This window comes from Gambusia affinis, linkage group LG20 (assembly GCF_019740435.1).
Source record: "Gambusia affinis linkage group LG20, SWU_Gaff_1.0, whole genome shotgun sequence".
Taxonomy (NCBI): domain Eukaryota; kingdom Metazoa; phylum Chordata; class Actinopteri; order Cyprinodontiformes; family Poeciliidae; genus Gambusia; species Gambusia affinis.
The window spans coordinates 14,644,866-14,671,621 of NC_057887.1; the positions used below are offsets into that span (position 1 = coordinate 14,644,866).

The 26,756-nt window shown below is 38.2% G+C and overlaps 1 protein-coding gene across 6 annotated transcripts in view; it reads left to right on the forward strand.

The window, feature by feature from the left end:
* Window positions 1-26,756, forward strand: part of ptprea (protein tyrosine phosphatase receptor type Ea) — a 71,385-nt gene that overhangs the window by 23,114 nt on the left and 21,515 nt on the right. For 4 of the 6 annotated variants that reach the window (XM_044103793.1, XM_044103797.1, XM_044103794.1 and 1 more), the window contains one exon: window positions 14,228-14,456. The gene's annotated coding sequence lies outside the window, so the exon portion shown is untranslated. Of the gene's footprint in view, window positions 1-13,015; window positions 13,235-14,227; window positions 14,457-26,756 lie in introns of all 6 variants that reach the window. The other 2 variants (XM_044103792.1, XM_044103796.1) reach the window with 1 other exon arrangement.

Below are 26,756 nucleotides of genomic sequence, written 5' to 3' on the forward strand. Positions count from 1 at the left end.
ACGCATTTTTGCAAGCCTGACTTGTTTGTTCACTGAATTTTCTTAGTAATTTTGTAATCTATGTGTATATTAAAATCGGCATGTTGACTTTCACTGATCTGTGTTGTTCCTAGAGCGAGGCGTTCTGCAGCTTTTCATAAGTCTTCAGTGAAAGCTGGGGCAAGTTCTGACAGCCGTTGTCTGTGTCACATCAGCTGATTGGCAGCTACTCTGATGTCATTTGTTTTTGCGGGGCAAGGGCAGGTCACCCTGAGTGATTTCTAGTCCTTTTTTTTCTTTTTCCTTCAGCCTGTTTCCATCTGTCTCAGAGTTTCTCTCAACCTCCCCGAGCAGCAGATGTCCTTTAATCTGTTTCTTTGCTTTGATTTTATCCCTTGAAGTCGTATTTATTTTATTGGCGGAAAATAATGCCAACCCCCGATTTTGCTACCTTGTGTGCCTCTATGAAGCTTTAGCAAAGTGATAGTAGAAAGCCATTCTGTTGCACTGTTTTGGTAATAAACCTGACCATCATCCCATTGCGCCTGTTTATTAGCATTTGTCAGAAGTTTTAGTGAAATAAACAGCACTGCTGCCAATACAACACTGTCATCTGCTTCACTGCTTCCATTTCAGCTCAGTTTCAGATGTGTCTGTGTAAAATCTGTGACTTTTCTGTGGGAGGCTAATAAATAATGCATCAAAAGCGTGACGACAAACGCAGCAGCCAAGATGGTTAGGCTGTCATCACAAGCTATGCAAAAATGTCTAGACAGTTGGGTGCCATTTTTTTTACCACAGATGTATGTTTCTGGTAGCAGTCTGTGTATATGTTTATAACACAGGCCAATTTATATAATGCATAATTGCCAAAGTGCAACACCATTTATTGCCAGTTAAAGCGAGTTGCAGTTGGTTCAGGCATAATCAGCCAAATTCTGTTTGTTTCTGGGAGATCTGAAGTCTCTCTGTGCCGCTTGCCTAATCACTCCTGACCCGTTTAGGAAAGAGTCTGTCTTTGTTACTGTTTGGTACTGTTGGTTCTAAGGGGACAAAAAGTGCCATTGTCTTTGATTGCTGCGACTGGGATACAAGTAATTTGTAGGCGTAGAGCTGCTGCAGTAATCCAGATTCAGTATTAAACATTATTTGAGCTGTGAGTTTTTGACCCTTTGCAGAGCTTGACGTTGTATCTCTCATTTGCTGGTGTGTTGACGCGTTCTGCTGTTGTCATAAAATCATAAGAGGTTCTGTTTTTTGCATGCCGTGAGCTGTAGCCTTTGATAAGTAAGGTTTTATTTTTCTTCTGCTCACTAACTGAATTTTATTATTTAGAGAAAGTGAACAAAATATTGAATCTTTTTCCAAACCTTTAGTTGTAAAACAATGAAATATGACTAAAATCTTTTCAACGTATGAATAAAGATGGGGGAAAAATTGATCAATCTATCCATCCATTTGTTTATCCATCCATCTATGTTTATGTACCCATCTGACTGTTAATCCATTCACAATTTTTTCCACTTAAGCATTTATACATTTTTGCCACCCATCTGTCCATGAACTGTGGAAATTTTAGTGCTGGAAAAGTATAGAATTTTACATCGGAAATGTGAAGAAACCCTAAACAAATCTGCCAAAATATAGATCTTTTCAGGGATAATCTGAGCTCTTGTATCATTCTGTTGTATGAAAGTGAGACTGATGGTGTTAGGGATGTAAATGGCAGCACAGTTTTTGCACTTGCTGCTACATTCACTCATTCAGCAAAGAAAAACGTTTGCATATTTGCAATTTTTTTCCCCTCTTCCAAAAATATGCCCACCTATGATTCTCTGCGTGTCTGACAAACAGAATAATTGCACGCTGAAGAACCATGAGGTGTGAGCAGTCATGCAGAACCTGCTGTGAGGGCAATTGATATGAATGGAAAATAGATGATCCCTCCACGGCTTTTCCTCGGAAGGCGCTCTTTGTTCATGGCGGAGGGAAGCCGAGATAGATCCATGTGAAATCCATCACACAGCTGCTAGCTTGGCAGTCAACCCTAACAGCCCCCCCCCCTCTTTTCTCTTTCTTATCTTTGCTCCTCAGATGAGCACGTGGAGCCTTTGTTTACAGCTCTTTATAAAGATCCACACCAGTAATCCTGAGGATACTCAGATGAGCTAACATCTTTTTAATAATGCCAGGCCTGATACCTACAACACTGACAGCCCGCTCTGAGACAGCTGCTCCTGCAATGTTTAATTTATGTAATCAATGCCGCGCTGCATCACCGTGGTGGCTTGTGTGAATGTTTATAATTTAAAGTCTATGATTATGTGTGCTGGATGTGCGCTAAAATACAGGATGATGAGCTCTTTGAGTAGTTTTCTCCACATCCTGTTTTTAAGTTAAATATTTCAAACTGCTTTAAAAATGTTATTTAAAGAAGGAAAAAAAAAACGTTGCAAGGAGATAGATTTTTTATTTTATTTTTTTTTTTTTTACGATGTCTGTCACTTTGGCTGTCTTTAGCATCTGGAGTTAGCAATTAGCATGGCTAATTGACAACTGCTGTATGCATATTTTTAGAGAATGTATTTGTAGGCTGCCGACATTTAAAATACAGAATTTTCCATTGCAAACAGGCATGGATGGCTCAACAGGGCAAAACAGAGCAACTTTGCTGTGCTCACTTCAGCCTTACTATTATCTGTTCAAAGCCTTGCTCTCTCTCATTCTAGTCTTAATGAATTGCCTAAATGCCTTTTAAAATTTAGTAGAAAATCCAGTTTAGACTTAAATAGCTTCTCTGTGTTTCCTCTTATTATTCTATAAACACTACACTGATACTGAAAACTGAAGAGTGCTTTTGTTACCACAGGATGTTGGTGTTTATAGTATGTACACTGATTCGAAATAATTGGCTTTTTAATAGTTTCTGACCATTTAGACATTGGTTAGGCTGAAAGATTAAATGATTTAAAATCAGTTAACACCAGGCAAACAACAAAAGGTATTTTTTTGAATATGGTTCATTTGAAATTTAATATTGAATACTATTGACCTTTTTTATTGTTTCTACTGACAAACAAATCAATCTTATGCATTGGCTGTAATTTTACGCAGTTGTCAATATTTCATTAGAAACAGAAGACCTTTTCGGTGATTTACTGTCGAGAACGTTCCTGAGCAGGAAAAATAAATCTCATCTGTAGATGTAACTTCGGTTCGTTTATCAGCTTCAACTGCTGAATTTATCCTCACAACGCCACCAGCAAGGCCTTTTAAAATGCTACATTATCTTGAATCAGCAGTCTCTGGTCGCATGGGACGGAAATCGATGGTGTCGCTGCTCAAGTGTGACTTGCCATCCATCAGTCGGCGTGCTGACTGGAGCAGCTACTGTAGATGATCTGCTGAGTGGTCAATTTCCTGTTACCTGTTACAGATAAAGTAGCACAGCTCCTCTCTCGGCATTCTTTTTTTATTCCTGATTTCCCTACAGGTTTGTTGTTACACCAATACAGGGGGGATTAAAATTAAACAACATGGCTTTGCATCTGTAATCTGAAAACCCTGGATAATGAGACCTAAAGGGAATTGCAGTTTTTGTTTGATTTTTCTGACCTCTAGATGGCTCAAATTCTCCCAGGCTTGTTTGTAGTGGGCATGAAACTCAAACATGTGATCCATTTGGCCCTCATGTTGCACCTCGACGATGCAGCAGAGTGTTTACATGACTGCTTCCTGGAAGGAGCGTAGAGTAAGTAAGTGGGGGTGCAAATACTCCTCTGTCTGATTACTAGATTGTAGTATTTACTCATGCACATAGCACTGGCTTTAGATCAGCTGGAGTGATGCCTTTGAAGAAAATGACACAAAGAGGACTGAGGTCTTTTTTTTATAGGCGAGTTCAGTTGCTGCTCCAAAGTGCAGTGGATGTTGCCCTGTGAATCACCCGCATCCTGTTGATTTAGGTTTACAGCATGTTCTTCCTATGAGCTTTTACTTCCTGTCCCAGACAGGATTCAGAAAAACAAGGGGCTGGCCAGCTGGACAGTAAAAGGGAAATCATAGTTGAGTTTCTTTCAATGAAGACTTTCAAGATTACCAGGGTAACATCTACCAGGGTAAATAGAGATTACCCGAGTAGGAATTTACCCCAGAAAAACAGCTTGGTGCTTTCATAATAATCTCCATCTTTGGGGTGAAGATTTGTGGAGAAAGGATGGTGGTTTCTGTCGTTGGAAGGAAGAAGTCTGCATTACTGCAATTGGCAGAATTTAAGGGGTGGATGAAATTTTTTAAAATTCTATTACAGTTTTAGCCTTCCACAAACATTGTATTTTTCCACCTAAGTTTTATACTGTAACTGCTGTCATACAATCTAAAAATAATAGTTTAATGGTCTTATCTTACTGTTCCTGTCCAGTTTTGGGGTCTTCTTTACCCTGATATGGCAAACAATAAACTCCATCGCATAGCTGCTGAGCTTCTTTGTAGGCACGGGCTGAAATGTACATGAAAACTCAAGAGTTACTGTTTTAAAACCACTATCATGTTCTGTCACAGTGTTCCTGAATGGGTTAAAGTACCAGAGAGTGTGCTAAAGTTCCAGAGATTTCTCTAAGCCCTTATTTAAATAGCTCATAAATATAAGGAGGAGGGACTTCCCACCCTATTTTGTATCTCAGAGAAACTAATCATTAAAATGAAAAGGGCTTTGCTAATTTAATGCACACAAAGTATGTTTTGGAGTCTGTCTTCTTCGCCATGTTATTTCAGTGATTAGTGTACATAGCATTTACTATCAACATTCCTCTTTGTACAGATTATCTAGAGAATCCCTTTGTGATGATATTTCAGCAAATCCAGCATGGTACACAATAGACAAGAGTTTAAAAACTGCAGTGGAGCACAGAGTAGCATGATACTGCCCTATACATTTATGAAGTGTATAAAGTTATTTCCTAGGTTACAAGCACTTGAAAATACTTTTAAATTTAAAATACTTTTAAATGGTAAATCTACGTTATACGTGACATTACATGTTATACATGTAATGACATTACATGTTATACATGTAATGACATTACATGTATAACATGTAATGTCAAGTACCACATGACATTACATGACAGCATACACCACATTATTTTGGTGACAGTTGTGGTTTTGCTTTTCTGTTTCCAACAGAAGCTATTAAATCATTAAAATGCTTTTTTCACCCAGGCTTATAATACTGTAAGAACCTCCATTTCTGGTAGTATTTCAGGCTTTTAAATATTCCTGCTCTGCAACTGGAAAAAAACCAAGAACTGAGTGGAAACTGTAGACGCTGTAGTTCTTCTACTTTTATAGGTTTTCTTTACTGGTGAAGTTCAGCAACACTAGATTTAATTTTCCTTGCAGCACAGCAGTAGAAACGCACAATAAATATAAAAAGGTTTTCGGGGTAATTAAGTTCCAAGAGTAAAGGTTTTGGGTAGGGTAATTGAAATCCGTTTCTCCTTGGTCATAATTTAATTCTTGATCTGTGTTTTCAACAAAATACTCCATGACTAAGTGTCAAGGATCAGTCATACACCCCAACTTGACGGTCCCACTCTGAACAGGGGATTTCAAATGATTATGATTTCAAAAATCATAAATGCCTGTGATCTAAAGTGACTGTTTGATTGGTACGTATCAAATCCACTCATCTTTTCTGGTATTTTTCTTGAACTACCTTTATCAAAATGGACAGATCTGAACTCGCATACACAAACAGCCACTTCTGTTCCTCAGAAAGTATTTTAAAATCCCACCCTGTGATTTGTACGCATGGATTGCGAAGGCCTGTGTGGGGGGTTTGAACTCCCTCCTCACTGTTATTCAGTCTGTGCACATTGCGTTGTAAATCCATACTTTCAGACCAAGAATATGTATTTATTCATGGCTTTTCTTTATCATCTTACAGGCCACAAAATCTGTAGGAATCGCTTGTTATGCTTGCTTCAACAAGCTTTCATAATGTGAAAGTAACTCCCCGCGTGTTCGTGTTACTGCTGCTGTAGTCGGAAAGTCCCGCTTCACAAAACCGCCTGCATTTAGTGAAATTGCACCATCCATTGAGAAATACTGATATTTAAATATTAAGAATTAAGTTTCTTTCCTCCAAATCAAGTGTAAAAGTGAGGAAATATATATATATATATAAAATGTTATTTATTCTTAAAAACTGCATCAAATATTCAAAGCGAGCTCTTATTATTCCACCAGGCGTTTATGTTGTTTCACTCCATTAGTGAAAAGTCACTAAGAAAATGAGTGGTTCATCCATATGAGATGGTGCTTGTGTGTAATGGAGCATGAAACCAGGCTCTGTTTGGTTTCCCTTCCCTCTGGTCTGGCTCTTTATAAATTGAGTCCCATTAGAGCGCTAATACTTTGCTTGTTAGTCCTAACCCGTCATTAGACATCTTAAGTGTGGAATTTCACCCTCTAATCTGGGTTTATGTGTTGCACATGAGAGCCAGAGCTGACCTAATATCAGTGTTATTGTAGCCAGAGTTGCTACATGACAGGAAAGAACTCTGAGCTGTTCCAATTATGACTGTTTTTTTTTTTCTTTCTTTTATTTCCTGTATCCTTTTGTGTTCTGCCTCAGTGACGGACTCTACCTCTGCCTGTCTAGTTCTCACAGTCCAGCTAATTTTATACTCCCACGTTCGCCTGCAGGTCAGAGCTCATACACAGGATGTGATGTAATAAGTTGTGGTTATTTCTGGTTGGTTGGATGTGTCATGCAGGGACAGTCATCAGAAGCTGAGTTGTTGCATATTGTCCCTTGCGTAAGTATTCATACCCCCTAATAGTCAAAATGTTTTAGTGTATTTTATTAAGGATTTTAGTCATAATTGTGAAGTAGAAGGAAAATTATTTTAAAGTAAAAATCTGGAAATGTGGAGTGCATTTGTACTCATCCCCACTTTTTTACTGTAGCTAGAGCAAGATTTCAACTATGTGTAAACCACCAGGTTTACATATCAAGAGAAAAAGTTCTGCTTATTTTTCTATGCAAAATAGCTCAAGGCCAGGTTTACTGAATCGAGTTTTACAGAGATCCGGACTTTGACTGAGCCATTCCTTTATATGCTTTGCTTTAAATCTCTTTATTGTGGTTCTGTGGCTTTATATTTAGGCTTGTTGTTCTGTTGGAAGGTGAACCTCCAGGTTTTCCTTAAATCTGGTCTCTGCTTCATTTATCTTTCCATTAACTTGAACTAGTTTCTGTGTTCCCACAGCATGATGCTGCCATGACCATATTCCACTTTTGGAACGGTGTGTTTGGGGAAAGGATGGGAGAAACTGACTTAACTTTATTATGATATTGTGCGGTGTTACTTGTGAAAAGCAAAAAGGCATCAACAAATTCCATCTGTGGAGTCTTTGTTTTTTTATGTTTTTTTTTATTTTTTATTTTTTTGTTTTTTTTGGAGCTGCAATAGCTATCACTGCATGTCACTGATATCACAGGCCCACAGACTCTTGAAAAATATGCCAGTTTTTAGTTGTCTTCTTTTGAATACATGTAATACTAAGAAAGTTCTAATAAAATACCTTGACGTTTGTTGCTGTAAAACGACAAAATATAACAGGTTAAAAGCAAAGCCTAAAAACCCATTGTGTTGTCAGTTTTTTCAGTAGCTAACATTCTAAAGAAAGCTTTTCCTGAAAAGAGCATTATTGTAATACTTCACAGGTTAGATCTATGTGTGTTTTTTATAGTCCTGTTTCTTTTTTTGACAGGTTTTGTGTGAAATAAACTGATTTCTCACTCGAATGTGTGAAAACTCTCAGTTCTCAGACGAGTTTTGTGCAAACAGACGAGGCATGAAGCTTGATGTACACACACTTGGCTTCAGAGAGCCACATATTTTTACTCTTACATTGTCCTTGATTATTGACTGCTACTTTGTCATGAATATTTACCACAACGGGGGTTTATGGAGTATAGATGTTTCAGGAAATCCTTAGTTTAATCCTGACTGTGTCCTGTCTGAGTGGCTCCAAGCCACAGCTTTGAGAGAGGATGTGAAAGCAATAAGGGAGACCACCACCGAGGGGATGCGTGTTGGATTGCTGCTTGGAAAGCTGAATAATGTGTTTTTTCCCATGCAGCTCTTTTAATGAACTGAGGATCTGCTTTTTGTACAGCCCATGGCAAGCTGTAGGCCATGTCTGGGTCCTACGATTGAGAATGGGCTTGACTGACTGTCTAGACTTATCCTATTTTTTTTTAAATTGTTGTTATACTAGAAAAGTATAGAATCTTTTGTACACTGTATGGTACGTTGGAGGAAGGATTTTAATAAACAGAGGGAGCCTCCTTCAATTTTTAGAAGTTACATTTTGCCCACTGAGTCATACAGACAACAATCTGCAATAATGAGGATTAAATATCATTAAGGGTGTAAATGTAAACTGAAATCCCAGTTCAGTAGTTTTCCTTAAATCTGGTCTCGGCTTCATTTATCTTTCCATTAACTTTAACTAGTTTCTGTGTTCCCACAGCATGACGCTGCCAGGACCATATTCCACTTTTGTCTTTAAGTTTTTAAATATTTTTTTTGAGTTCATGTAAAATAAAATGTCTGAAGCTTATTTAAATAATCTATTTTACAGAACCTGAAAAAGGACAAGGGAGTTTCCCAAAAATGTCTCTATGGAAAAGCAACAAAAACAAAACAACTTTAAAAAAATCCCCTACTGGTTATCTTTATTAAATAAATATCTGTTATTCCATCTGACATCCACAACAAATGGATTGATTGATTGATTGATTGATTGATTGATTGATTGATTGATTGATTGATTGATTGATTGATTGATTGATTGATTGATTGATTGATTGATTGATTGATCCCAAAGGGATCTTGGACCATTTTTCTTGGACTCCATGTGCTGTGAAAAGTAGCCACCATGGCTAAAGAAGATACAATAAAAACAGATCTTGAACACTTGCGCCATAATAACATTTTAAAAAACCCACACATATGCTCAATAAGAAACACATATTGCACCTTCGCACAAATATTATAAACAAGCAAACATACCAACAAATCAGACCAGAGCGATAACGTCTTATTGTTCTGATGGACGAATGCCTATAACCTACCATACATATATATATTTTAACTGTTTGAGTTATTTGTGTCGGAGCAGCACATCCTTGTTTTCTTGACCATTTTTTTTACATCTTCCATCACTGTATTGAGTATTGATCTGAGGAAACCATAGATGAGTATTAAATCAGGTTCTCAATTACCTTCCTTGCCATCTAAATAACACTATTGATGCCGTCTGTCACATTCTCTGTTTCTGTAAATATTCTTACCTCGCGTTGGCTCTTAAAGAAAATGTCCAGACACTTGAAAATAACATGGATTGCCAAGTTCAGAAGAGTCTCTTTATGATGTTATCACTTCACATCCAGCTTATTTTGGCCAGAGACCAGAAACTGGTGCTCAGCCAGACAGAATGCCATGATAACACCGGTGTGCTTAAAATTCAGATGGACAGGTGATCTGTCTCGCCTCACAAATTACTTTTTTAATTATTTCTCTGCTTGCTCTGGTAAATGGAGCCCAGAATCACAGGCACAGCTTTATATTCCTATATCACATTCGGTCACATGTGCTATTTATCACGAATCCTCCAGCTCCATGTTTCATTGAGGAAATGGGATCTCCTTTCCCCCTTTCAGGTTTGGTTGTAAACACATTAATCACACTTTGCCTTGGTGGTTTTCTCACTTTCAGACATCCACACATGGGGAAACTGGTACCAGATTGCTGCATGATCCACTTTAAATCTTATTTGAAAGTTGTCTTCAATTAATTACTCTATTTCATTAGTCAAATGACGCTGCATTTGCTCAGTATAATTCATTGTCATTTCCTTGCTGTGCTGAGTGCATGTAATGAAACTAGACTCTGGGATTTCTAAAAGATCAATGAAAGAATTTTAATCCAACATAAAACAATAGAAAACACACAATATAAATATTATTGCAATAATATTTACCGGTAGTAATCTTAGAAGTTCAACCTTTTAAAGCTGCTGTCACAGCGTTTCCTGACCTGGGCCATATGCTGGCATATTGAGAAACGAGTGTCATGCGGTCATGAAAGTGAAAAACTAAAGCAGATTTTGAGGGACATCAAATTCTGTCAAGTCTTCGAAGTATGCACTCCCCGTTTGATGCACTTCAACTCAGAATAGTACCTGTGTGTTGGGAACAAAAGTATGGAAATCAGTATTATGCTACTTTCGCAACAACATCACAGTCTCGTTTTGTCGTATTTAAAGATCAGTTGACCATCTGGGAGTTCCATCCAGTGGTCAGATAATTAATAGTCAAGAAGGTTTGATAATTTTTTAATCTCTGGGAAATTATAGTATTTTTGGAATTAGTTCAATATCAGATTTCTTTAAACTCATGTTTGATATGTGCAGCATTTTTATAACAACTGATGGTAACATACTGGATTTTGCTATAAAATGGCACTATTTGCCTAGAAAATACAAACACGAATTTAACATTCTTTTTATTCCTAAAATTGAGAAATTGTACCCCTTAAAAGTGAAATATATTTGGTATTGGATTATGAATCTTGTAAAAAAATAAATAAATAAATAAACCCTGTTGTTAAAACTCTTTACTATGTACTTATTTAGTTAGTTATCTTCTGAGGTCTAAAGGTTTATCTCGTGACCTCTTTGGAGGTCCTGAACTGCTGGAGACATTTTTTTATTTTTATTTTTTTTTTTATGTAACATGCAGCGACAAGTCAGAGCTCATCTGTAAATATTGTTCTTCTGAACTGATGCTGGAGGCTGATACACACTCAGTGGGTGAGGTGGTGTGTAGTATCAACTGCCCTCAAAGCTTATCTCTATAAATGGATTTGCTTTGGTACACACAGAGATCTCTGTGTGATACTCTAATCTGATTGACCACAACCCTGTAGAGATGGAAATGTCAGACAGACACATCTGTGTCTGTTTGCACGTATATATTTATAGGTGTGGCAGAAATCCATGCCTCTGTCTGTGCAATATTCATTGTTATGCTGAAGTTGAACTTAAATCCTGAGTAAGAGTGAGTGATTCGCCTCTACAGACATTTCTCATCCCTACACAGAAGTATTAATAAACCTAAGTAAAATGGAAGGATTAGTTTAATGCATTTGCATCACAGATTACAACATGTCAAATAAAAATCATGCAATGACTTTAAATTAACAGGTCTTTTGTTTAGCTGCTACTTTTCTAACTTCCTTTAAAGGTTAGCTGTGCTGCAGCAAGTAGGGATTAGACTTGGTAGACATGGAACTGTCTACAGATCTCACAATTAATCGCACCTTTCTCAGCAAAACTGTTTCACACACTCCAGTCCAGTAGGTGGCAGTAATGCAACTAAAGTTCTTTGGCTACTTACGATGAAGACGCAAACAATCCATTGAGTGGCCCGGATTTAGATGATAAATTTGTTACTCAATCATAAGATTGTATTTTATTTATTTAGAAAACGAAACATGCATCTTTCAAAACATAAGACAGGATAAAAGTGGAGTATCAATTAAAAAAAAAAATAGTGATCAATAAAAATCCCATGCCAGATTATTTATTCCCTTCTCAATAATCGGTGGGAAAATATTTACTGGCGTTACAGCAGTCAAACCCTACTCATAATAAATGACCAGTTTCCTGCATGCTGCCACTGGTATTTTTATGAGCAGCTATGGAGGGGTGAGCACTTTTCTCTGGAATCTCATTAAAGAGATTTTAAAACACAGTAATGGAATGACTGTGTGTTTTAGTGTTTTTTTTTTTTTTCTTCTTTTTCTCTTTTTTTTTTTTTGCCACAAACCATGCCTTGCCTAGTTGTGAGATTTAAGCAGATCCAGGAGTAATTGTTGCCTTACTATTGGAAATAACAGTAATAAAATTGCACTGCACATTTTTGCAAAAAAATATAAAATAAAATAAAAAAAATCTTCTGTGGGTTTTCATACTCTCATAAAAGCCCACTGCAGGTGATGATCTGATTTGAGGTGTCATCTTAGTGTTGTCCTATGTAATGTCTCAACTAAGATTTTTTTTTATCATTTCCACTTCTGAATAAATGCATTGTCTTTTCCTACTGTGCACACAAATATCCACATGTGAATACCAGTACTTTTTGCTTTTTTTTTATTTATTTTTTTTATTGAGTCTTCAAAAGTACATCATGTTCTCCGTTCATAATTGAGCTTCTCATTAATGCTTCTCATTAAACTCCTTATCTTAGGCTTTTTCAGGGTCACTTTTGTTGCAGTATTGAAAACAATCCCCTTACTGAACTTTGGGACTTTTTTAAGTGTTCTATGGCTTTTATATAAATTTTTTTTATTCATTTGGTAGATTTATGTTAATTTTACATTAACCAAATGCAACAAAATTTTGCGTAGCCAAGTTATATTCTACACTCAGAAATTTTGGTGTAGCAGCTTTTCTCTTTTAATACTGTGCATCTGGTCATATAAAAGAAAGGTTCCTCTATTATTCAGCAGCTTCCTAGATCTAACTCGCCTCTGTCAGACCTCATATTATTCATTTATAAACCCTGAGACTGTATCTGATTTCAAATACGCCTCCGCAAATGCTTCCCAGGAAATGAGAAACAAATTCAAAACAAAATCACAGAGGATTGATGATGTGATCCTAATTTTTTCTTTTTTTTATTTTGTTCATTTCCCTCTTGATTCTGCCAGAATTAGCTTTTGGCCCTGTGAGACTATCATGGTAATCCTCAAGCATGACATCTCATTTAACAGGATGTCGTGAAGCAAATGCTGACAGCGTGTTTTCTCCCCGGTTTCCTGTGGGCGAAACCGGGGAGAAAAGCGGGCGGGTGGAGGTGGGGGCTGCTGGAGATGTGTCCATTAGTTTATCGGGGCAGCCTAGAAAAGAGAAACAGGAAAGAGAGATAAACACATACACATTCTTTCTGTGTGCCCAGCCTGACGATCCGGTCACCATCGCAACCAAAAGGCATGCATCCCGTTGCTGAGGGGGAAACCTTGAAACACTGCAAACAGCTAAGTTGCAGAAAAATGTCCACAAGCATCTAGCTTTGAGTTTCTTGCTGTGATGTTTAAAGGAAAAAAAGTAAATTTGCCATATTTTTCACACAGCTGACAGAGAGGCTCCAGATACGTAGGCTGCGTGGCCTTCCCAGGTAGATGAATCGCGCTCTGTGTCCCCATTTCATCGCACTCCCTCCTCCTCCTCTTACCCTCCTTTTTTGCTCCCCCATGGTTCAGCAAAGGGTTTATTTATTAGATGGCATCAAACTGCAACCTCTGCTGCAGCTAATACACCGTCTCTGTACCAATGTTTTATTGCACAGAGTAAAATACAGAGAGGAGGGGAAAAAATCCTGGATTAAAGTAAATATGCTGGCAAATAGAGAAGAGGAGGCTTTATATTAAATTATGTTGCAAATCTGTCAGATTTATCAACAGCAGGGGGGGGGGGGTCTGTTTTTCTGGGCTTTATTTTTGTTGGTATCCAGGGCAGCCTGGTTCATCAAGTGATGTGCTTTTTTTAAGAGCTTGAACTTTAAAGGACTGATTTATATTTCACGCATTTAGCCAGTATTATCAAACCAAAAGTATAATTTTCTTTATTTCTTGTTTCTTAATCTTGTGCTACAGCTTCTTTTTGCTCGTCTGTTTTATTATGAATGTTCTGTGGCTCCCATAAAAATTAATTTCTAAACGATTTCCTCAGATAAAATGAGTAACCCGGTAGTTAATATATTGTTGAAGCATCCACTGCTTCAGTTTCAGCATTCAGTCATCCCCTGTTAAACCTCTCTAGTTGAAGGTATCCTCGTGGTTCCATGTCTGTTACCAAGTGGTTCTACATAGAGTTTTCAATATCACATTAAAAGGTGGAAAACATTTTTTAAGAATTCATTGTGGCATTGTGATGCGTTGTGTAGAGCATGAATTCTTTTGGTATACAGTTTTTTCCTTTTCTTAGTTCTCTCGTTTGAGAAGCCGTCTTTTCACCGCCTGCTCTTCTGCTTTTCACGTGCCGTTCCTCGCTCCTCCTCCTCTGACAGGAACTACATCATACCTCACTCCATCCACCAGCGTCTTCTCTTCTGTCTGTTCTGCTGCCCTGTTAACTGGCTAACATGTGCTCCGTCCTTACTCTCTTACAGGAGGCGAGCATCTCCTGAAGGCATCCAGTATTGTTTCGCTGGTTCAGACCAGGTTAACCCAGTGAGAACCATTACTGGAGACTGGGATTGTCTCTCTTCAGCCTCCAGCTTCTGGATATCTTCACGCTTCAGAACAGGAGAGCAATGTGACCCCTGGACTGGATGAGGACCATGGGAACTGTTACTATGGATCTGAGAGTCGGCACACTCTGAATCAACTCTCATTCAGGTAATTACGAACTCTACACACATAGCAACTGAATCAAACTTTTATTGTGATCAAGTTTAAAATTAGACTGCATGAGAATTTGACTCGTTTTAGCGAGTGTTACAAGGCACCAGCTTTTCTCTGCACTCAGGGAGAAGCTTCTCACAAGTTGATGACATGGTTTCCTTTAAATCGACTTCCTCATTTTGAAGTCAAGTCTGACCAGCAAAGAAGACCATAAAACAGGAAGTGGAACAGGGCAGTGAAACGGAAGTGACAGTCAGACCCAAACAACTTAGTGCTCTTAGTAGAAGTCAGTGTTATAATTTCAAAATGGAGTAATTTGCATGATTTATTTGTGGATTTGAAGGCAAGGCAGTTTGGGGGAACAAAAAATAAATAAATATGATTAGCATTTGGATCTTATTTGGTATTTTATTAATTCTGTTTGAAGTTTCAGGCTCAATAAATGAAACATTTCTTGTTTGACTTTTAAACAGTAAACAGAGATTCTGAGCCTTTTCCTCCACAGTCCCATTGAATTAGTTAAAGTTGCTGCCATAGAGCACACAATTCAGTTGTGACCTTTACTAACCCTTCAATTTCACTATAAACTTCAGATTTAATCCTCTTCTTTCTGTATTTCAACTTCAATGTGATGTAGTTTTTTTAGGCAGGTCTTTAGAAAACATGCACATATTTAACATCATTTCCTACTTCTGCCACTTCAGGCCTGAATTTATTGTTTGAGTCATATTGTCAACATACTTTGGGAAACTATGAGCAATTTCTTAGTGCTGTGACTATCCCTCTTTCTTTTTTTAGTTTCCACACATTCTGTAGTATGTTCAGGTGTTTTCAACTTGTCCTAAAGTTATTGGCAAGGTTTGCATTTATGATTTAAAAATGGTCAAAAAATGGACTGGGGTAAAACCTACACAGACTATGTTAAACACTCGTTATTCTACATGATACAGTTATGTGGTCTGTGCCTCCTAAACTAAGAGAAGTTAGAGAGAGAGTGGTGATGACTTACAGGCCTCAGATTTTTGCTCATAAAGGTTGGTTGTGGCTTTTACAGGGCCGCATTACATAAATGTGTCGGTGTCTGTAATCCCTGGTATTAATCAAGGCTCCTGGGGCTACAGATGTCGGCCGCTGGGATGAGCCAGCAGCTTGGACGCAAGCTACATATTTTCCAACCTCAAACCAGGTCCCCATATGAAACTATTTTACAAGGTCATTGGTGGGCATAGCAACATCCAAAGCTATTCTAAAGTTTTGTTCTCAGCACCGATCACTTCCTCCAGTTTTGAATTGATCATATTTGAGTTGGGTCGCTCTCGCCCGGTCCTGTGTGTAGTGGTCTATTGACCGGCTCAGTATAAAAAACACTTCTTAAATGACTTTTCTGATGGTTTGATTGAAGTGATCAGTAAATATGATCAGGTCTTAATAGTTATGGATTTTAACATCCCGAAATGTCACCCGTTAAAGATTAAGTCTTGTCAGGTCTGTAACTCCACACATGAACAAGCACATGTCTTTCTTTGTTTTGTCATCGGGGCTTTCCGTGAACAACTCATATGTGTGATGCTGTGAGCTCTGATAATGTCCACATTTTATTCAACATCTGTGTTTCTGTTTGGATTCAGTTCTGGCCGACTGTCACACCTTTTCACTGCTGCTCGGCTCTCATCTGTTTCTTAATGACATTAACGTTTACTCCATGTGTTTTGACACTGAAAAGTTGACGGAGTCTCTGTCGGCTTGTATTTTGTCGTGTAACATGGTGGCTCCATTAAAACCCAGACGTCCCAAACTGACACGTCAGCCCAAGCTGAAAGATGTCACTCATTCTGCCAGACAGGCCTCCAGGAAAGCTGAGCGCAGGTGGACAGACAGGCTTCAGGTTTTCTTTGACATGTTAAAAGATCACAATCAGAGCACTGTAAAAAGTGAAAAACAAATATTTTTAAGAAACAATTTCACTCAGTTGCCATATCAGATGAAACTTTCTGATTCCTCCGGTGCTGCTATTCACCTTGTCTTTTAAAAGATGTTTTAAATGTCAAATGATCTCCTGTCTTGATTGTTATTGATAGCAGTACAAGTGTGATCCTCAGGGCTGTAAAGTAGCTATACCAAAAAACCAGGTCTTGGTCCATCCATCTTTATTCAACCAAACTTCACTTCCTCTGTCCCTTTGACACAGAGCATCATGGCATTTTCATTTCTCATCTTGATATTTGTGTTGGTAATAAAGATCCAGCCTGGGAGTTGTTTCGCTCTTACCTGACTGATAGAAGTTGTTGTATTAGCATTAATAAGTTTATCATCTTTAGTGTCTTTTTGCTGGGTGGGGCCTCAGGGCTCCATGCCTGGATCTTTCTTTTTCTCTCTCTCCATCATCCGCTCTTGGGTTCTGCTTTGAGGAAATTTTTGAATTTAATCACATTGTTATGCTAGTGACTCCCAAATCTACATTCCTGTGAAAAAGACATGAGACTAAATCTGTTCATCTGTTGTTGCAATTCCTAAATGAAATCAAAGCTTGGATGCCCCTCAATTGTTGTTCTTTAGTCATAAGACTGAGGTCATGTTTTTGTCCCCAAGTTTTTCTCCACCATATGAATTTTGTCTGTTAGACTCTATTGAAATCCACTGCTACAAATCTGGGGATGAACTCAGAAAGCAACATTAGACATGAGACGCAAACATCAAATTTGTTGGAAAAACAAGCTTTTCGGAATAACAAGCTTTTTCCACCTGTGACAAGTTGCCAAAATCTACCATTTTGTCCAGGTAGGACTTTAAAAACGTCACACTTTTATTACATTGCACTGTGTCTATTGCATCGTGGTCTATTTCTGGGTCAGCCATGCTGCCCTCTCTTGGCTTCAGCTTCTCTAAATTGCAGCGTCTTGTCTTTTAGTTCGATCACACAGGCAAGAAAACATTTCTCCTCTGCTGGCTGGTCTTCATTGGCTCCCTCTGTGCAACAGAATCGATTTTATTTCATTTTATTGTTTTTAAACATCCTTATTGCCTCACTTCATGCCTTCTCTTGGACTAGCTTCATCCTTCCTCTCCTTCACGGTGTCTACATACAGCTGACCAAATGCTTTTGGCAGCCACTTGTTTTTTAAATGCATGTGAAAGTAAACAAGATTGGATTGCACTGGATTAGGTAAGTTCTAGCATATTAATGCAAAGTTTAGTGGAAGGGAAAAAGTATGGATGAAAGAAGTGCCCTTCTCAGATGAACGTACATTATGCATTTAATTTGGAAATCAGGGTCCCAGCCTCTGGGGGACGAGTGGAGAGGCACAGAAATGCAGATTGCTTGAGGTCCAGGGTTATGTTTTCACTGGTTTTGAGATCCTGGTGACATTGGTCGTCTGTGTTTTATCAAATTTATTGACAGCTAATCGTACATTGGAATGGCAACTTTCAAAAATAATGAAGATCCACCGATAAAAACAGTATTTCTCAGCACTGTATGAAACTATAAATTAGAATCACAAACCAAAGATATGAAGCCTTTGACTTTTACTCTTACTGACTTTGTGAATTTGTCTTTGAATTAATAGAAATCCCATTTAAAATGGTAAGAGAGATACAAGAAGTGTGTCTAAACTTCCCTAGTACCGTATTGAAAATTGTCTTGATTAATATGCATTTACAATATTTTGTCTCCAGCAAGCTGCTTAGTGATAAGCGGAGGTGCGTGACAATGAGACAAGGGCAAAAGGAAAGTGAAGATGAAAACATAAAACAGAAACCATAATCAGAACATAGGGAAAGAAGGAGAATACTCTATTTGTGTGGATAAAGTCATCGGCGGTCGGTTGTGTCTGGTTCTTTCGTATCCAGTTTGTTTGTCTGGACTGTGTGGCTGCCTTTTGCTCCCATATCCCTTCTGGAGGGGAGCAGCACAGGAAGGCCGGCTGTAGAGGAAAGGAAACAGTCTTCATCAAACAGCAGATGGAGGACAGTATGTGCTTACACGGCAAAACACGCACATAAATAAAAAAAGATAGAGCGGGTGCTCAATCCTAAAGGTAGATTTTATGCGAAGTGTGACCTAGACCAGACCTGGCAAATATCACCTGTGGAGAATATTGAACTTTAATAAATATTAAGAACATTTTGGCATTTAAGATCCACTTTTCAGAAGGTTTTTTTCTGTAATTGCACCAACACTTTTACTTGTGCAGAGGGGTTTTATTTTTATATTTCTACTTCACTTATATATGTATTTCCTAATAATAATTGTAATAAGTAAAAAAAATAATTATTATTTACTAAGGTCTAATAAATGTTGAAAAAATATTGTTGCTGCACAAATGTTTTGCCAGTGATGGTCTTCAGGGCTTTGTTTAAGGCCCCCTTCTTTTTCCTGTCTATCGTTTACCTCTAGGTCACATTTTCAGAAAACATTGCTTCCATTTTCATTCCATGCTGATGACAACCTGAGTTATATGTCAAAAAATGGCTTGCAAATGTGCAGTTATTTAAATTGTCAACTGTCAGTGAGCAGCAACAGAGCAGTGTTTGCAGGGCGCGCAGGGTGCAGGAACAAACAAACTACTAGGACAGGAGGCAGAGAGGCATTATTTTTAGATGTAGTATCTAATATTTTTTGCTAGCTAAATTAGCATAGGTTTTATATATTAGAAATTACATAAGCTAATAAATTAAAAACACAATTGTAATTTCTTTTCGTGTCCGTTTTTATGCCACACACTAGGCCCCTTTAGCATTTCCTTGTACTTGCTAAGCTACACGCTGGCCCTGGTGTTAAATATAGTCTAAACACTGATCTATGTGTGACTGAGGTTTGTGTGCTGACTTATTTGATATCAGGTCTAATACTCAGTGGCAACTTTGGTTTTCTTAAAGCATAGTTTTGTTCCCAGGGTTGGAATTTTTAAGGGTATGTATTAAAGCAAGTTTTTCCTAATATTTTATCAAGTTTGATATATTTAAATTTTAGTTCTTCCATTACGTTTTCTCAGCCTTTCTGTCCTTGTAGGTTTTGACACGACTTCCTCCCCCTCTCTAGGTCTTTGATTTCAGCAAAGCAAAGATCTTCCCCTGACTGTTCAGCAGAGATTTCTGTGTATGTTGCACTTCCTTTCTTTCTCTTTCCAAGTCTTCTTTGACTCCGACCAGTCACTTGCTCATCTTATGGTGTGCATGTGGAGTGAGAGGGGTTTTCTTTTTCATTCATGTAACAAGCCTACTTTGCAGGGAGGACAATGAGTCTCACTGTGGTGCCCATGGTCCCACTGAATGACTCATGTTCCTATTGAAGTCGGACAAAGCCCAAACGACAGGGTTACACAATGTTAATCAACAAAGTGCAGCTCATAATGTGATCAAAAAGAGGACTGTGAAAAAATGTGCAAGGTTGAGGTCCGCGGCCTGGGTTTATGTGACATAATTACCGTGCTTTCACTTCCATCCTCTCCTACAAGGAATGCTTGTGACTGCTGCTGCCCCTCCTCTTCAATCTGAGCCATGTGCCAGAACTAGAGTTGTTTTTGTTTTCCGGTTGTTTCCCCAACCTGCTGTTGCCTCGAGTGTGATAAGCGAGCATAAAGGAGCTGTTATTCCCGAAGATGAATAACCGCTACTGTGAAGGGCCGGTTTTGCTATGGCAACTGGAGCCGTTCAGCAGCGAAGTCCGACTTCTCCTGCAGACTGGGGGCGCGTCATGAACCAGAAGACCCACTGTTTAAGGAGAAGGGTTTTACAACCCGTGTCTGCATGGAGAAGACCTGTCTGCAGAGCAGCAGAGGGAGGCTTCTCATCCTCACAGCATGAACTCTTATCCATTCTGCTCTCTTTTCCTCCCCCAGAATCAAGTGGCTTTTTGTTCTCCCACAGCGGTGCTTATCGCTCGTTTCTCCACGCCTGCCCTCCCCGCCCCTTCTCTTTGGCAATGAAAGGATATTTTGGGTGATAGATCTTGTCTTCCTCCCCCAGATCCCACAACACTTTGTTTTCCCCCAGAGTCAGGTCTGTTTAACCCTCGCCTTAGTGCTGACGCAAAATCGATTTCATGCCAATAAGAGAAGAAAAAAAAAACAACTTGTGGATTATCATGATTACAGGCACTGACACTGCAGTTAATTTAAATTCACTTGACTGAAGTGGGTTTGTTTGTCCCACAGGGTTTCTCCATTGCCTGTTATTTCTGTGCTTGGTAAACATAAGGAAGAGCCATCCATACTCCAGGGAGACAGTACACTCAGTTGTTACAGTCAGAGAACATCTCATTAGCTCTTGTTTGGTGAAAATTACAGTATTTTATGATCTTTTCCTGAATTTGCTGACCGTAAAATGTATCGCAAACAGTTCAGAGACAATTCATTTAGACATGCAGTGATGTGTTTGCTATAGGGCAGATGGTTTAGTCTATAATAAGAGAGCATGTGGCTCCCGGGTAGTTAACACTACATGAAAACAAACACTAAGGACAAACGAAATCAATATTTGTAGGATGGTAGTATTACAGAGAGCTTGTTGGGGTTTTCTAGTTAGCGAGTTCTACCTGTTGCATCACTACAAAAGAGTTGGCTAACCATGACAAACAGTTGGCTTCTCATAGTTGACATTGTGATAAATATTCATTATTAATATACCAATTCCACCATTTCTATTGTGCTGCCCTCATTCCAAAGTGTATAGCAAAGTCGAAAATAGAGTGTGCTGACTCCATCATTACGTTTAGTTTAGTTTTCCAATGGTAAATTGTAAGTTAAATTATAAAACCTTACTGACACCTAGTGGACATTGTTTACGTATTTAATTTGGTCAGTCAAGCAGAACTCGTTCAGCTGTACGCTTGGTGTCTTTGAGTGTCCTTCAGACACGTTTGTTACTTCGTCACTATTTGTCTGTGAGTTCATTTTATTAATTGTCATTTCAGTATTGTGTAATATTTTATAGAAAAGTTTTACGTTTCCCAACCAAAATTTAAAGCTACATCATTAGCTAATTGGTGATAATTGGGAGTCATTTGTTTGCTGTAGTCTAGTTGTTTTCTGTATCTTGTCTGTGGTTGATGTGTATTTTTGTGCTTTGTTACAGTTTTACAAAAGAAAGGAAAAACAATCCAGAAAAGAGTTGCAAAATAAAACAAGAAAACTATCAAGGACTGGATTATTTTCAACTCAAGTGTTAGCTAGCTGCCTAGCTTTGTAAGAGCAACACATCGTGAGGGCAGATAAAAAGTGTAAGGTAGTGAGGTTTTGAACAGATAGAAGTGTCTTTTAGTGACCTTAGATCAACACAGAGAGAATAACATGACAGTCAAGTATATTTGAGTGTGAGATGGCCTGAGGTCTTGGCAGAGTTGAGGGAGCTTTCCTTGCAGCTGGAAAGCTCCCTCTGTCTGACTGCCATCACCTTCTAATCCATCTGAGGTGCATTCCTCAGAGAAAATACTATAAATGTAAAATGCCATAAAACACCATCATGCCTTCAAAGTTATGTCTGTCACGTGAAGATCTGTTTTAGGGGTCTGCAATATCTGCAATGTAGGAACATCTACAGTGGTTCTTAACAATTCTGGCCAAAAATAAAAACAAATAAGTGTGACGAAATTACTTCTGAATTAACTAAACTGAAAGGGAAAAAAGTCAACAATCTGTAACTTTTTTGTCAACAGTTAATTCTTCTATACCGTTTAGGATGTCAATAATGAAAATACTTTTCTCATACAACATCCTTCAACAGGAAATGTTGAAGATGCTCAGCATAAGAACATCTTCAACATAAGATGTTGACCATAAGATGTTCAAAATCTTATGCTTAGCATTCTGCAAAATTATTTTTGTAGAATGTTAAATAATTTTTCAGGATTTATGTTCATCTTGCAGGTCAAGATGTTCAAAATCTTATGCTTAACATCTTGCAAAATTATATAAGATGTTCGACATCTTGTGTAAGACAGTATGTGTGAACATATAACCTATGACCTGTTGGACAGTGAAACATCTACTCACGGCTTCAGCAAGGAATCAACTAGTGGTACTTTGATTTAGGGCACCTTTATATCCTCTAAACTGAATTTGTTTTTATTGTGTTCATGGTTGTTTTTTGTTGTGTTTGGGACCTTGTGTGATGTGAGGGGCTAGCTGCAGGTGCAGATCAGTCCAGAAAATACTGTAATAGAGAAGGTTGGTGTGTGACTTTGGGTGTGTAGCTGTGAATGTATGTATTAGAGACTGTTTCTGTGTGACCTTTGAACTTTTTACTGCTGTTTAAATGCTTTTATAATTCACAAGTCAGAAATGACCCATAAGACAATCCTTGTACCCTAGTGGTGTATACCAAACTGAAACATAAGCAAAAACTAAGTCTCACTTTTTCTAATGATGGGGTCAATTTAGGAAAAATCATAAAAGATCAAGTTGGAAAAAAAGATAGTTTAAGGTATTTTTTTCTACAGCTAAACATGCTAGTGGGTCACTTTTGACCCGCATGACAACACAAGGGTTAAGTGATACATCAGGATGCAGCAGTTATTGTCGAATACAGTTTAAAATTCTGAGCACTGTCTCTTCTGCAGAAGTTGCCCAGGTTAAATGGAAGTCACCTCTGTGTCATTGAAAGCTGGCTTCATGCTAATATTACCTATGCAGGCCATTAATCTATTTGTAACACACCTTTCAGATCAAGTGATGCATGACAGCATAATTTCTGGGACTGAACTGTATGCATGTGCAGTAAATTATGTTGTTGTCAGCATTGTGCAGCCTTAGGCAGATGATGTTTGCCTACAAATGGTTTCAATCTAATTTTAGCATAAAAAGCCAGGCTTAACATATGCTTAGAACTGAAATAACTGGTTTTCTCATTCAGAAAAAGGTTTACTTTTTCTTTAAATATCCTCCTAATTGAGCAGCATGTGTCTCTTTGTTGACAGACTTTAGGGATTTCTATGAATGTTCATCCTCTTTTAGTCCCATCACTCTTAACATCTTCATCCAGCATTTGCTTGTAGCGAAGCGGAGCGATAATGAGAAGTGTCACAGCTCGGCTTCGTCATCTTAAACCAAGCTGCCGCGCATTAGCCCAACTATCGATGGCTCTGGAACCAGCTCATAATTGCTCTGCCTCAGAATAATTGAAAAAGGGGACGAGGTGAATCCCAAAAGTGTCAGGAGGGGAGGAAGATGAATGCGAGGACATGATGAGACCCCTCACAAGACAGAGGGTCTCTGTTTCCCCCTCGCACAGACACCTGGCTTCGTGTGAATATTTCACCTGGCATGTCACTGTGGTGTGCTCGTTTATGCAGAAACAGACTAATTTAGACTAAATGTTCATTTAGCGTTTGCAAGCATCAGACAGTTTTCATGCCTCACCGGTGTGAAGCGAGGCTGATCCTTCCTCACCCTATAAAAACTACAGATATTAAGCTACATGTAAGTAAGACCTGCTTTTAAATGTTATGACTAAAATGTTTTAAGAGGATTACCAGTAATCGCCTGTCATTTTGTACTCTCTTTTAACTAATATGCAACAGATAAATACTGTTTTTTGTAGTGAGCAATGCTCTAATGGCTTTCAGGGTCAGACAGAAGCCGTCACATTTCCATCAAAAATGGCAGCATCCTTCCAGCAAATAGATATTTTTGCTCTGTAAATATTCCTCTGCTTTTATGCGCCTACAGAACATGAGCTCAAATTTATTTCTGGCTTCGATCTCCAGGGGAAATGCTTTATTTGTTCACACAGAGGTGGAGAGCTGACACTGTGGAGCGGTACTGGCTGGTCTCCGAGGTCATTACCACTGCCACAGCATCTCGGCGCCCTGGGAAGTAGGCAAGAATTGATTAATGACGATGCTGGTAGCACAGGAGGGAGCTTTAACGGCAAGGGAGCCGTTCTGCAGTTGTTGTGGAGAAATGCTGCCCTGGGTGTGAAGCACTGCAAAGTTGGCTGATAAAATGGCAGCTATAATAGACAAGTATCTGTGAATCTTTATTTCTGCCTACTCTGCCTGGCTCCAGTTGCTTCAAAGAATGAAGGTCAAGCCGTAAAAAAGCACCAGACACAGTTTGTGATATAGCAAGACTTCATATTGTGGAAATACAAATATTTTTCTAAACTTCTCCATTGATGAAGAAAAACATTTCCTGACTGCTGAGAAATTTTGGAGAAAATTTCTGGGTTTTACTGTTGACTTTATACTCTGTTCTCACTCTCAATTTTTCCAATTAAATTGAAGTATATCTTTATTTAAAATTTAAACAGTCAAAAAAATGTCTTTAAAAAAACATTTTTAATGCATCTTTACTATTTGTGGAGTTGTTTCTTTTGCATCTACTTAACAGCATTCTTTTCTCAATTGTTATTCTTATTTATGAGCAGGTTCTCCAGAAATCGCCACCCTTGTAATCAAAAATTGTTTTTTGGGGACCGTGTTGTATCAGCTGAATATTAAAGCACTAATCTGTCTGAGTCAATTGTAGATCAACTAAATACTGAATTCTGCTTTTTAGTGCTTTTCCTCTCCACCCAAATTGCTTGTAGTAATCTGCAGTATGCAACTTTAGGCATCACTTTCCACAGTATCCTCACTGCATTTTTTTGCCTGTGAGTGGATAAAATAAATCGTAATCTGACCTTTTCCTATGAACACAATCTAGCCACCAAAGCCAGCTGCTCCCTCCTCAGCTTATGCAACAAGCTTATGCATCACAGACTATGATTTGTTTTATTCTTATGCTCTAAACACAATGATATTACATTAACCTAATTGTCCCTGGTGTATACAAGTCTACCAGGAAATGGGACTGTTCCATCTTTACTACTAGTTGTACTTTAGCTTTACTTCATGGGAACCTCTGGTTCAGTTTAATATCCCCACCTTAAAAGTACTGGAGACTAAAGGAAGGTTTAGATTAACTTTACATAAGAGCAGATTTTTACCATAATGAGTGTAAATTTAAGAACATGTTCTTTTATTTAATTTGTCGAAAGTATATAAAGTAAATGCAAGCTTATCTCAATACATTTAGAAAAGTTGATTTATTTCAGTAATTTAATACAATAAATAAATATTACACAGGACCAGTAATAATAATAACAATAATAATAATAATAATTAATAATAATAAATAATGAATAAATTTTATGTCACTGGCTACACAGATACAGAGAATCTAACTGTCAGTGACGGTGACACAATGGAAAACTGTGTGGAAGAAAAAAGTTTTTAAAACAGTTCCACAAGCAACAACAATAATCACAACCTTGAGAAGACACACGCACACACACGCACACACGCACACACACACACGCACCATGTTTTCAGCTTGTTGAAAAAAGTAGTTATATGAGTAAGTTTACTGCACTGACATCAAAAGCCACATTACATTAATGCAGTAAATTTTGTAGAAGGATCCCAACTAAGTATTGATTTACTGTACATATGTCTCAGAGAAGGGAGACTTTGTTGAAAACATTTTTTTATTGGATTTATGTAGTAATTGTATTTTTTGATGAACTACATTGTGTGTTTTTGTTGGCAATAAACCATAACCATCAAAATTAGGAGACTTAAATACTATGGAGTAGTCTGGATGATATTCTAACTTATTGAGATGCATCTGTGCATCTCCTTTCTGTGGAAATGAAGTAGACTGAGAGTATCTAACCTTTCCATGCTTTATAAAAAATAAAAAAAAACATCTCTCTCTTGTGGGAGCTTTTCACTTTGACAAAACCTGAAATAACATCAGGTTTTCAGGTTTGCACAGTGTCTCTCTGTTCTGAGCATTTTTCGTGTTCAACATCCTTCAGGTGCCACGTTGGTGGCAGCGTTGCAGGCCGAGTTACCATGGGAACACATTGAGAGGAACAATAGTGCACACATTTAAACAATTCTGAGGTGTAAATTAAAATGCATTCAAAAATGTCCTAATGAACAGGCTGTGTGAGGTGAGGAAATCAGTCTTCTGTGAGCTCATTTGACCAAATCTGTTTACATGGATCATACAGTCATATATCTGGAATGTAGATTATGGATGCTGCCCTTAAAGCAGGATCAGCAGAAATGGACGGATTACTCTAGTATGGCCACTGCATAACACCTTGTCCCACTAGGCTGGATTGCATTAAAAGCAGTTACACATCTGTGTGAACAGATGGACGGTGCCCCAGCATCAACTCCTCACTCAAGACTGTGAATGTAGAGCACTGTCCTTTAAATAGCCAACGCCAACCCAGTCAAGGTTTAAACTCTGACGCTCCTCTAAGGCTGGGAAACATGGAAGGTTGTGAAAATAAAACATATCA